We start from the raw sequence: 7,528 nt of genomic DNA on the forward strand, positions 1-7,528 counted from the left end.
CCTCCTTCCCTTGACTTGGTCTCTTTCAAGTGGTAAGTTCCAAGAAATTTATCCAATTTTCGATTATTTTTTCTCACCTCGCTTTAGTAATAACACTCTAGTGGCACTTTTTCATTTTGGTGCTTTTGTTGACTTTGGTCAGTGCCCCTCTTACATGAAAAATGTGTGTGTGTGTGTGTGTGTGTGTGTGTGTGTGTGTGTGTGTGTGTGTGTGTGTGTGTGTGTGTGTGTGTGTGTGTGCTGGCTGTTGTATGTGCAAACACACAACACTTTCACTATTTTGAGGTGGGTAAAAATGTGAGCGTCCTTACACCACTTTACTCTCCGCCCTGACCTTGGCGACAAAAATACACTTGATTGGTTAAAAGTAAGATAACTGCCAAAAAGAGACATAGTTTGTGTAAATTGTTACCATGCAAATGCTCACAAAGTAATGTAAAAATGTGCAAATTTTGTCTTTTATTTGTGTTTGGCTTTTGGGGATGCCTTTGCGTGGCTGCCGGTGTCGTGTGTCGCAGGGCGGGGCATCACGAGGGCTAAAGTAGTATCACATGGCCACTTTTCCTGGGACATCAACATCGTATCACGCGACACCATTTACGACGACATCTCACAGATTTCGCTCGACGCAGTGTCCACGAAAATATTGAAAATTGTCGTGAATACCCTGCCACTGGGAGCGTCCTTGAAAGTCTATAGTGAATATACTGTATTAAATATGACACTATATGTAGCATTTATAATTTAATTGGTGTTAGTTATCATTACTTAATTATGAAAATTTTATCCATTGCTCTTATATAGTATTATGATGAAATTAACTGTTAAGTATGAGCATGAAACATTGATTTGATTTCGTGGTTTGTTTACATTTTGGTTGCGCCTGCCGCGGCAGGCGAATCAAACCAAAAATTCATCGGCTGCTGTATTGTCACCCATTATGACTCCACTTATATTGGGAAGACAGGAGGAACACACACTAATTGACTTAATTGGTTCAGGATCAGCTACCATTCTAGAAAACCTCGCAACCCAATTATACTTCCTCATCTAGGGACAGCTCCCTGAGTAATCTGCTATACTGGCTGCTTTCTTTTCTGCTACCTAACCATTTCATGTCCACATCTCCTTTCCCCTCCTCCTCCTCCTCCTCAGCTGCTCTACTCTTTCTTTTTTATGCAAAGCAAGTCCACAGACTCCCACTGCTAAAACAGCTTGGTTGATGGCATTCATGGTGGATGATTTCTCCTCTTCTGTTGTATTTATTTCAGTATTTGGTTGCCTACTGCCCGCGTGGCGTCATTGGCCATCGTTGTTGTCTTTCTTGAGATACCGTGTGCTATTATTTCCTTGGACGTGGCGTCGAACATGGTGTAGCATTACGCGATATCACAGGAAAAAGTGACCGTGTGACACAGCCTGAAGTGAAGGTGTGCTTAATTTGTTCCATCACGTGACCACAGATCTGCTTCACATCTTCCGCGCTGCTTCATCTTTACAACATAGGTTCATGGAAATATGTATTTTGCTAATTCTATTATAGCACACACACACACACACACACACACACACACACACACACACACACACACACACACACACACACACACACTTATTTTGATTGTAAGATTTACTTAAATACGATGCTAAGCTTCCAATTTGTCATTTCATCTTCGAAAATCAGAGACTCAAGAGTTAGTTAGTGGCATGTTGGAGACAGAATTTGTTTAATACTCTTTCCTTTTTTTACTTTGTTCTGAACTTGCACAAAATTTCAATCCTCAAAGCGCCACGCTTGTGACCACTGAGTCACTTCATCTTAATTTTTTTTCGATTTCAGGTTCAACAAATCTTGAGCAAGAAGATTCTATCAACAACTTTAAATTTCAAATAGTATTCTCAGAACTTTTTCCTTACCACACATAGTTATGGTTGCCTACAATTTTCCACTTAATCTTCAACATATTGTGTTGCTGGATTTCTTTTTTTCGGGTTTTCTTTTATCAAAAGCTTGGATTTCCACATATTAGTACCAGCGTCAGCAGGGAAGGATGTGTTCTCTTGCGCCAAGCCAACTTACCATCCCAAATACGATATATGTGAGTTGTCAAGTTCCAGATGATATTTTCATTTAATATCCTTTTCCTAAATTCTTAATGATCTCGAAAATGTGTACAATGTTTTATTTACGAGTCAAAGGAAAACAAGTATTTTCTTGTCGGTGTCAGCAATTTTCGTCCTTTCATTTATTTTTTCTCTTCCTTCCTTCCTTTGTTTTTGTTTTTTTCTCTCTCTTTTCTATAGCGCCTTATGATAACGTTGTTTCTTCGCCTGACACCAATCAATCTTGCTTTCCTTCTTCCCCGTTCTTCCTCCCTTCATCCCTTCCTCTTTCCCTAAGTAGCCACCATCACACACCATCCTATCAACTATCATCTCTCATCTATCAGGCTTCTTTCCACCCATACTCATAATCCTCCTCCTCCTTCTCCTCCTATGAATGCGCCTCTTTTCTCCCCCGCATTCTTTCACCGTCCTACCTCACCTTGGCCAGTCCTAAGTCCAGGTCTTTCAACATGGAGCAAATTTAAGCCGTGGAGTTCGATTTAGTGACTCTCTAACCCGGTTTACGGCGCCCCGAAGCTTTATGTCCCGTTTCGAAGCTCCATTGCCCCAGTTCGGAGTCGAGAAGGTGATATTTCCGAGACGTTTTTTAGTGATTTCTGGGGCTCGCACTTCAGCTCCGCGACTCGTGTTGATGCTGAGGCGGCGCGGCTTGTCCCTCGTAAACACTCGGATGAAGGGGCGAATAAAACGGGGAGGAATTGTGATTGGAGCGGCAAATGGTAAAGTTAAAGGAGTGTTGGTGTGTTGGGGGGACGGGGAAATGGGAAGCGAAGAATGTGTGTGAGAGGGGAGGAGAGGGGTGTTTTTATTGTGTTTTCCTTCCCCTTCTTCCACCCTCTCCAGTTTTCCACCTTAGTTCTCCCCCATATCGGCTTATTTTTCATTCTTCTACCACTTGACTCGCTCCCAAAACACAGCAAGCCATTATTTATTTGGCTGTAACCCTCGCAGTCTTTTATCTTCATCAGCTGCTACGTCCCTCCTTCTCTCCTCCTTCCTTCCTCCTCCCTTACTCCTTTCCTCCCTCCTTCCTTCCTTCCTTTCTCTTTCCTTCGCTCTCTTCTTACAATACTGCCTCATATCTCTGTGTTTATCCGTTTTTCCTTTGCACCCATCAGCCATTTTTCTTGTTCCTTCCATCCCTGCTTCTCTTTTCCTCTCTCCGGTTATCAGTTCTTCCATCCAAGCTTTTACCGTCATCCCTTTCCTAATCTTCTCTTTCCTTCTCCGTTATTTTTCTTCCACTCGTTCATTCTTTCCTTTCCGTCATTTCCTCTTCATCTGGCGTCTTTCATACCTCTCATCTTATTTTCTTTTCTTTTTCTCTTTCTCTTTATTTGTCTATGATTTCCTCTTCCTTCCTTCTTTCCTTCCTCTTCTACGTATTGTATTTCTTAACTCTCTCTCTCTCTCTCTCTCTCTCTCTCTCTCTCTCTCTCTCTCTCTCTCTCTCTCTCTCTCTCTCTCTCTCTCTCTCTCTCTCTCTCTCTCTCTCTCTCTCTCTATTTACCCATCCTTCCATCTTTTCCTTCTCTCCTTCCTTCACCCATCCCATCCATTCACTCTCTTAACCACCTGTCCTTACTTCTCCTCCTCCTCCCAGCCACTCTCGTCCACCCCACCCCATCCATCCATCCACTTAGCCATCCATCCTTCCAGCCAGACAAGCCTCCCAGCCTGCCCCGCGCTCTCTGTGCACCAAACGGGCCTCACCTAATTAAGATCGACTCACGGGAGCAGGAAAAACACCGCCATTAATCTGGAGAGGTAAACACATCTCGCCGTGACGTCAGAATTACCTGTCAACAATGAGGAAATAATTAGGTACGGGTTGTGCAAACAGCCTGAGGGATTAAATGGAAGGTGGTGGTGGTGGTTGTGGTGGTGGTGGTGGTGGTGGTGGGATAGGGACATGAGGAGGGAGGGAGTGAGGGAAAGACAAAGGGTGAGGCTGTTGTTTCTCTTTGAAAGTCATGTTTGGATGATAATTTGTGTGGGAGGTAATTGACATGGGAGGAGAAAAATAAAAGGTTTAATTGGCTGAGATGTTTTTTTTTTTTCATCTCATGTATCTCTTTATCAATAGGAGTAAGAATGGCTGTTTTTTCTTACGCTCTTGTTGAAAGGAGAAGTGGTGAATGAAGAGTTTTGAAAAGGAGAGGGAAGAGACGAACGAGAAACACTGATCTCCCTCCCTCTCGCTGGTTCATTGGTTCTTCGTAAAAAAATAAATAGTTCTGATTGGTGAATTTAGCAGGCATTCTTTGGACCGCTGCCATTAGTCTCTGTGTGTGTGTGTGTGTGTGTGTGTGTGTGTGTGTGTGTGTGGTGGATGGGGAAGATTGGGGTGTAGAGGGTTTGTGCATGTGTGTATAGAGAGGTGAGGCGGGGAAGGGGTACGGTTATTCGAGAGGAAGGGTAGGTGGGGTTTGAGTTGTGGGGTGCTTCTGTGCTTCTGTGGGTGTGTGGGTGTGTGGGTGTTTGGGTGGTGGGATGGAAGGGTAGGGATGACTTTTTTCAGCGATTGCTTGCAGGAATGATGACTGTTTTCTCACTTAAATGTTAACTTTTTCAATGTCATGGTTTCAGCTTAGTGTGCTTTCTCTCTCTCTCTCTCTCTCTCTCTCTCTCTCTCTCTCTCTCTCTCTCTCTCTCTCTCTCTCTCTCTCTCTCTCTCTCTCTCTCTCTCTCTCTCTCTCTCTCTCTCTCTCTCTCTCTCTCTCTCTCTCTCTCTCTCAGTGATATGATATCTCTCTCTCTCTCTCTCTCTCTCTCTCTCTCTCTCTCTCTCTCTCTCTCTCTCTCTCTCTCTCTCTCTCTCTCTCTCTCTCTCTCTCAGTGATATAAATGAAATGTATTTATTTTTGTATAGTTTCAGTATCCAGAGGTTAAAGAAAGTCACTAGATAATTTATTTAAGAATATATTGAGTTCAGAGAGTTTAGTGTTTTAGTAATAAAGGAATCATAAACATCACTTGCTACTCATCCGATTACAAAAATATTCAGTTTAAGAGTTTTTGTAACCAGAGAGTCCAAAAACATAATGTCATCACAAAATTGCTAACCTATTGCCTTGACAACCACAGCTCATCAATGACACTTACATATATCATTACTCCATCATTTACAATACATCCCAGAGTACCACAAGGAGGCATTATGTCTCCAGTACTATATACATTATTTTTATACATGAATTTCCACCTCCACCAACAAATACTTACATAATTATATCATTGTTCCATCATTTCCAATACATAGCAGAGTACCACAAGGAAGCAATATGTCCCCAACTCTATATGGACTATATATATACACATGACATTCCACCTCCACCGACAAACACTTGATTACATCATTGCTTCATCATTTCCAGTACATAGCAGAGTACCACAAGGAAACATTATGTCTCCAACACTATACACACTGTTTTTACACATGACATTCCACCTCCACTTACAAATAGTTTCACCACAATCTACGCATGTGGCATGATACAAGCAATAGTTTGCCAAGGTAAAATCAAGATATTTCATGGACAGGAAAATTGAAAAGGAAATCTTACACATCAATACATTTAAACATATGTGGAAAATTAACACATATACAATTAAATTCACAATTATTTTTGTAGCATCAAAGAAAGTTATGTATGGAATCACATTCCATACATAACAAAGGCCAATATGGCACTTGCATTGCGCTTCACAAGGCAGGGATTAAACAAACACACCAACGAAATCAAAAGAAAGTCAACATTCTTGCTCATCACCATAAGTTACAACATTACACACAAACTTCCAACAACACTTGATAATGGCCTGAGTTGCGTCTTCCAACACCGACATGTCCACCACACACTCTCAACTCTCTTTTACAAATTGCAGCTTCTAACAATACAGAAAAAGTCTTAAGATTAGCATTCAATAACAAATATCCTTACGCTAAAAACACAGGAATTGCACCGATTGGTCAACCTACACCCAAATAGACATTATTTTGTATAATAGAATATACACAACATTATACGCTGTCACAATGAGAACACAGCTGGTTCAAGAAAACAATAAGAATACCTAACAACAACACCCCACATCCATTATATGCACAGACATGAAATATTACATTTCACAACAGTATACACAACAACTCACAGAGATAAAGCCTCGCACAACACAACATGAAATGAAATTGAGTAAAATAAGGAGCAAGACAATTTTCTGCTCCACCTTCCTTCATCCTTCACTCAGTCATCTAGATGTTCATTCTGTTTGGCTGGAATGTTATTTACTTTTTGTAGTTCCCTCGCAGCCACTTCCTTCACGGATGGACGTCCGGTCAGTGACCTGCTGCTCCTCATTGGGCTGCACACTTTCGCTTATCGCTTAACTAGAAATATCTTTAGATTCCGTGGTGGCGGCTCCATCTTGGCTGGACGTCCAATATGTGCTTCCCCGTGTCTCATCTGTAGGGAGCGTTTCGCTCACATTGTCACCGGAACTCGGAGACTGGCCACTCGAGGCGCCCTGACGACGCCCTTCCTGCAACAGCACCTGCTGCACCTCGATTAGAGCACTGAGACCTGGACGTTCCTGAGGGTCGTGATTTCGAGCAGCGCGCACCCATCCCATGAGGGGGGACTAGCAAGGTCGCGGGGGCCCGTCCCTCTGGCAGTCTCAGCAAGTTTTGGACAAAAGGGCCAGGCTGTACACGTCGCTGGCCTCGCTGCAAGGGTGGGTGTTGTGCAGCAGCTCCGGAGCAATCCACGGGAAGTCCTCGGGATCACAATTATTGTTCTTGTAGATTTCCCAAGTGCCAACCCGCGCGGCCAGTCCCAAATCAATGATGGTCGCAACTGGTCCTTTCTTATCACGTGAATAATCGACGCATACATTGTCTCTCTTTATGTCGTTGGAGTAGCCTGCTTCTGAAATTACCTGTATTGTCTTTGACGTTTGCAGAACTACTAGAATGGCGTCAGCAAATGAAATTGAAGTGGAAAAGTACTCTTCGATGGTCACTCCGGCATAAACCGTCACTAATTCACGCGTGTGAATGCACACGCCGATGAGTCGCTGCACTCCGGGAGCCTGGTTCTGTTTCAGAGCTAGCGCTTCATCGACCAAATACTTCAGCATATCCTCATAAAATGTCTTTATGACGTAATCTTTTGAAGTCTTTGGGTCCTGGACAAGGCAACACGAGCCGTATGTTCCGCAACCCAGATATTCGCAGTAAAATCTTTTCATTTCTCGTATGCGACGCTCGTGCAGCACTCGGACGCCGTTGTGCTTCAGTCGCCGACGCTCGCGCTTCTCCTCCTTTGTGTACTATCTTCGCCGAATCATGGTGTGTTTGTTTGGCGGCTCTGTAGTGGTGGAAAATGAAGGAAGCTCCTCA

The sequence above is a fragment of the Portunus trituberculatus genome, chromosome 42 (assembly GCF_017591435.1).
Source record: "Portunus trituberculatus isolate SZX2019 chromosome 42, ASM1759143v1, whole genome shotgun sequence".
In the NCBI taxonomy this organism is placed as follows: domain Eukaryota; kingdom Metazoa; phylum Arthropoda; class Malacostraca; order Decapoda; family Portunidae; genus Portunus; species Portunus trituberculatus.